General features: G+C 37.2%; 1 long non-coding RNA gene across 1 annotated transcript; it reads right to left on the bottom strand.

Moving 5' to 3' along the window:
- Nucleotides 1-1,343: 1,343 nt before the first annotated feature.
- On the bottom strand, nt 1,344-2,012 carry LOC131875683 (uncharacterized). Its single transcript, XR_009372476.1, has 3 exons — nt 1,953-2,012; nt 1,580-1,669; nt 1,344-1,474 (listed from the first exon to the last, which is right to left on the bottom strand). It is a non-coding gene; the product is annotated as an uncharacterized LOC131875683 (long non-coding RNA).
- Between the last annotated feature and the right edge of the window lie 4,632 nt (nt 2,013-6,644).

Here is a 6,644-nt window from a genome sequence, read left to right on the forward strand (position 1 = left end):
TGATTTTTTTGCCAACCCTGCCCTAATAAAACCATAGGGAAACTTGAAATACCGAGATGGGCTTTTGTAGGGACCCCTTTCAAGGCCCCGTAGGTTCAAACGGATCATTCACAGGTGCCACAGATTCCAAGTTAAGGCCCATCAAAGTTTGACAATTTTAAGCACTTAGGGCGCTCAAGGGACAACGCCGGTAGGGTATGACCCTGAGCATTCGATCGAGTGGGGGGGCAAAACAGGAGCATGCATAGGGTAATTATGCCTAACTGGACATGTCAGAGCCGATGGTTCATCATTGCGATGAGCTGAATGAGAAATCGACTAGGCGACAACATTCCATTGAGTGAGACTGATGATTTTTTCGCCAACCGAAAAATTGCTGCCCTAATAAAACCGTAGGGAAAATTGAAATACCGAGATAGGCTTTTGTAGGGACCCCTCTCATGACCCCATATGTTCAAACAGATCATTTATAGGTGCCACAGATTCCGAGTTAGGGCCCGTCAAAGTTTGACAATTTTGAGCACTTAGGGCGCTCAAGGGACGACACCGGTAGGGTATGACCCCGAGTGTTTGATCGAGTGGGGGGGCAAAATAGGAGCATGTGTAGGGTAATTATGCCTAACTGGACATGTCAGAGCTGACGGTTCATCATCGCGATGAGCTGAACGAGAAATTGGCCACGCGACAACATTCCATTGAGTGAGACTAACGATTTTTCGCCAACCGAAAAATTGCTGCCCTAATAAAACCGTAGGGAAACTTCAAAAACCGAGATAGGCTTTTGTAGGGACCCCTCTCGTGGCCCCGTAGGTTCAAACGGATTGTTTGCAAGTGCCACAAATTCCAAGTTAGGGCCCGTCAGAGTTTGACAATTTTGAGCACTTAGGGCGCTCAAGGGACGACGCCGGTAGGGTATGACCTCAAGCGTTCGATCGTGTGGGGGGCAAAATAGGAGCATGCATAGGGTATTGTTCATTAAATGAATTGTATTGTTCATTGAATGAATTTTATTGTATTGTTGATTAAATGAATTGTATTGTTCATTAAATAAATTGTATTGTATTGTTCATTAAATGAATTATATTGTTCATTATAAAAACAACACTTACGATCAAATGAAATGAATTGTATTGTTCATTAAATAGCCATTATTAACCATTGTTAATTATTGGAATGAAGATTAAAGATTTCCATGATAACACCACACACAGATGAGCAACAATTTATATGATCGAATATCAACTTATGTATATATAAAAATGTCGAATGATTACAAATGTATGTCCATACACAAATATGGCATAAACACCAACTGAAACAAAATGCATGTCTAAATACGTGAATGTATGTCCATATACAAAATATACATGCCAACTAGACATGTAAGCATCCCAAAACTATCTATAACATCCTAAGCTGCTGATGGATCATCAAAATCGATCCTCTTCGCCGCACTGCTCGGCTCTGAAGGATCCTGCACAAGAAAAACAAACCACGATTAATATTAGTTATATTATATAATTCACATTCAAAAAGTTAACATAAAAATGAAGTATTTAATTGAACTATTCATGTTTACCTCATCTCCACGTTTTCTCTTCAGCTTTGCAGGACTCTTGATGTATGTCTTCGGTAGAGGAGGTATGTTTTGAATATTTTCATAAACAACCTACATATGTTTAGAAACATGACATTGATACAAGTTAGCATATAATTGTCACTGATAATAACAAATTATATCTACTAATCAAAAAATAAAATAAACACACATCTACTCGAGGCATCTCATCTTCTTCTTTAGGTATACTGGGTGTAGTCATCAAGGATGTGAAGCCAAGGATTCTCTGTATATATACACAACAAGTATATGAAACTATCAATCTATGTCTAGACATGTATAATCACTATAAGTTATTTAAACTATTCATTCAATCATATTTGCATTCAATTACCTTTCCCTTGTCTCCAATTGCACTACCAGATCCTAGATCACACTGCACCGCACTCGTGCTGCTTGTACCCTACAAGAGTAAAATAAGATATACATGCAAGTTACTACATAATCTAATTAATACAAATATAAATGATGAGCATGTATGTACAATAAAATATAAACAACTAGGTGCAATAATATATGTACCATCAAGCTATCGAGGCCAAATGAAATGGCCGAGGCCAAATGAAATGGCCGACAAGGTGCCCTCCTAAATCTGTCTCAACTCATCCTTGGTCATCAACTGTTAAATAGACCATGTAAATAAAAATTAGTACTTAATATTATCTAATTTATAAATATTTAATTAAAATATAACATGAACTGTGAAAACACAAATCTTACCAATACATCATCAATGTATGATGACGGTGCCTCCTCGCCTCTAGCATGTGAGGACTCCCCAGGGTATCCTCCAGTCTATGTGATAACCTCTAGCGCATCATGCATCTCATGCACCTCGTAATCTGCACTATCCACATCAGGATCAACAGGTTGTCCAACTGCACCCAAGCATATGTGCCCACACATGACACAACTATGTGGCATGCATATGTGTGGAGCTGAGGATGACATGTCAGCACCACCCGATGCACCGCTACCATCAAAAGTAGGCTGAGCTACTGACGCAGCCTGGGAAACCAAAAGGCTACTCAAAGAGTGAATAGCCAATATGGTCCATGAAGCCGCCTCACAAATGATATCAGGATGCTGAACTGCAGGTGGGGGATCAACAAGAGGAGGGGGGACATATGGGCCCTGGACTACTCTGACTGCCCCAGGTCTATTTTGGGGCATACCTAAAACTACACCCTAGAAAGGTTGGATGTCAAAGTAGTTCACATGTTTCTGTAAAACAAACTCAGCATACAATTTTTTTATGAAATAGAAGGGGATATCAAGATTGTTGTTGGGTGGTTTGTCGAAAACCATCCACCAACGATCCCAAAAGTTTTTCACAATCCCATCATTTATGCACCATTTGATAGAAAGTTTTTTTTTTTGGGGATCTACAGGCTGACCAGTATGGGGATTAACAAACAATGAGGCGATTTTGGCTTTGGATATCTCAAGATCCTTGATATCCTTATACGACAAGCCATCTGCATATTTTTCCTTCATAGAATCTCGTCACAAAAGGGTGGCATCGTGCTCCTTAGTCATGGTTTCCATACTTTTTACAATCGACGTGAGAGGATCAAACAATGGGTTTAGACGAGGGATCCTACGATATACTTCTACAATCCCCCTCAATTCATTCAAATTTTGTACAATCAAATCTTGAATTAAGGGGGGGTTTGGCAAATGAGGGTTTGGTTGTTGCAGTTGTGGTTGGTCAGTGTTTTCATTGTTATCTCCCATTTTTAACCTAATTGAATGTAAACAATTAAATTTAGTTAACAAATTTAAACAATTAGGTATTTGATTTTAAAAAAACCTAGTTTTCATGAAAAAAAACCATATTTTCAATGAAAAATCAAATAATCATTCACAAAAAATATAAAAAAATGAATGAAAATGATTCAAAACAACAAAATTCTTACCTCTAAATCAATTTTTTAGCAATTTTTTGTCAAAAAACCGGATATCGAATGGAGCAAATATCGGATTTTGACAAATTCGCGCGACCCGTGAGTTAAAAATGACTCACGGGATATATTTTAAATTAAAATTACAAATAAAAATCAGATATCCGATTTTATCCGATATCTGATTTGCATAGGTAATTACCAGGCCAAGGTGTACTGAAACCCAGGCCAAGCAAAAAGTCAACACGAATTTTCACGTTTTTAGGCGAGTGAGGAAGGCTATATTTTTCACATCGCCACTTTTTGGCCCCCCTTGATCCTGCACTAACCCTAGAGCCAACTCATTTTGAAGTTAGAATCTAAGTCCATTAATATATCTAGCCACGATATGTCCATCCTCTTCTTTCAAATTAGTCATGATTTGTAGCTTCGAGAATTCTTCGGTGTAGGTAGATATGGAGAAGTCCTTTTGTTTTAAGTTCTGAAAATCTCTAAAAAGTTTCTATTGATAATTTGATGGTATGAATCTAGCCTTTAAATGCTTCAACATCTTTGGCCACAACTTAATTTTCTCCTTTCCTTGACTCCTCCTAGTGTTTTGGAGATTTTCCCACCATAGAGATGCATGAGATTTCATCTTTAAGGCTACATCTTTGACCATTCATGGATCATCTGTCTTCAATTCCTTCCATGTCATAGTAGTTTTTTAACTCTTGAATCTAGTCCAAGAACGCCTCAGGATTTAGTTCTCCTTTAAAATTAGGAACTTCAACCTTGGTTCTATTTCCTTGTTTGTTTGGCTTCAATAAGTCTCTCCATTGGGTTTAAGGCTGCTTCTCACCCTCTTTGAACTTCTTGTTCTTCTTCAAAGTCATTATGAAGCAACCTAGCCTAGATAGATCTTGTAGCCTTCGAAGTACTTCATCCAAATAATTATCTGTCAATCTAGCATTGCTCCTACCTCTTCTTCCCCAAGCCATTTTTTTTCTTTTTACTCTGATACCAAACTGATGTAGATTATCCTTATAACCTACGAATGAAATAAATTTATTCTATACATACAGAGAAAATAACCATAATACGAACAAGAAAATTAATCTAAGTGCTAGGCTACATGTAGTGTCAAAAATTGCATACCCCTTTGTGATTTGACCTACATCTTTTGTAACCACTTTGATGTCCATTCCCCTAGCACCTAAGTAGGCTAACTTTAACCCTTGCATCATCCTTTCCCTCTCAGGATTCTCAAGCCCCCCCTTTTTTAGTAGCTCCCTCGTGGTGTCAGTCTTGTTAGCCGCGTGTCTCATTTGTCTCCTGTTGATTTTGAGCATGATTCATTTGGGCACTAGTGCATCGTGTGGATGTCTGCGAGTCTCGCATTCATCCCACGACATCTTAATGTTCAAATGTTGGTTCTAAGTGTTCCTTTCCACTTGTCACTTGCACATGTTGGTGGAAACGCCCCCGAATGTTTGAAATGGCTCGCCAACCCTCTTTTCCTTCATCTTCTCTCTTTTTTAATCTATCTTTTCTCTTCATTCAAACTCTCTTGGTTATTCAAACTCTCTTGGTTATTCAACCTCTCTTGGACTCTCTTACACTCTCTCTTGGCTCTCACTGCTTTCTCTTGTTCTTTCTCTTGCTATAACAATTCCTAGTTTTCTACAACATTCTCAGGCTCTTACAATAATATTTTGCAACTCTCTTGGCTTTCTCAAGCCTCTTTGGTAATATCTATATATTTATCCCTTCTTTGAGCATCTTGGGATTTATCACATCCCTCTTCTATCATTTATCATTTATCATATCTTGCATTTATTTTATTTATCTTTTATTCTATCAATCTATCTAGTTGTCTATGGAGGTGGAAACAACAAAATAGGGATTTCACTGAGGAAAGTCCCCAAGAAGCCCCAAACATTTTTCCTTTCTGGCTTGTGTGCAGGTTGCATTAAAGAAGATTTATCTAGCTGGCATATCATGGACCAGTTGTGAGATTATCTTCTTCCTTTCCTTTGTGTCTTTCATTCTATTTATATAATTATTTTACCCTCATTTATTTACATTTATCACATTTAAATTAATCTAAAACATATATCTGTTATATTGTTCCCTTTTGTACAAACTATGCATTATGTTCATACAAGACGCTAGCATGTCATGTTGTTGTCAATAATCCGAGTGTGTGTCCTCGTGCAGAGAACTATCAAAGGATGTACAGATTCATTGCATCTTAAGTGGATAGGTTGGTTAGTGAATCTTTGAGAGGTTGTTATCCACCCGTCGAAGAGGTTCATTTTTCTCTTTCTACACTACATTTCCTTGCAAACTCGGAACTTTATTCATATGTTTGAATAAGAAGAAGATACAATTTACAAAAGAAAACTAATTAGCTAAGGTACAAACTTTCCATCATCCCTTTTTATTCACTAACTAAAGTTCATAACCCTCCTACGTAGTAGTTACAACTCCCAACCAGGAAATCAAAATTTGAGTTATCTCCTATGTCGATTGCAGATTAAAAAATCCTAACTGGGAAATCATTTCCTAAATAAACTCCCTCAAAGACTGCAAATTAACTCCTAAAGTAACTCTACCCTCAACCAACAACTAACACTAATCTAAACATGACCCAACTGATAACTAATACTGATAACAAAGAGGACCAGTCAAAACAATTGGTTGAATAGGGCTGAAAATTTGATTTAAGCCCAAAAAAGTGGCTATTAAAATAAATGTTATGCATCACAATCAAGATAAAAATTATTCCCAAAGCCACACTTTCAGTTTTATCCATTATATATTGGCTATGTTGTTACTCAACTCAATTTTGATGTTTCAACTAAGGACAAATTGGGTTAGGTGTGTGGTGGTTTTATCATAAGAGATAATAAGGTTTAGTTCATCTATGCCTACTCTATGAATTTGGATGTCCAATTATCTAATTTTTCCATGGCTACTGTTACTCACAATGGTATCCTTTTAGATATCAACAAAGGAATCAAAAAGGCAATTATCAAGGAAGTTGCAAAAATATTATAGATAGGATGAGTTCCAAAGCTAAACTTTGAGCTAGACATAGGAAGACAATATTGGGGAGGCTAAATCAAACATTATCAACT

The sequence above is a fragment of the Cryptomeria japonica genome, chromosome 5, assembly GCF_030272615.1.
Source record: "Cryptomeria japonica chromosome 5, Sugi_1.0, whole genome shotgun sequence".
Lineage (NCBI taxonomy): Eukaryota > Viridiplantae > Streptophyta > Pinopsida > Cupressales > Cupressaceae > Cryptomeria > Cryptomeria japonica.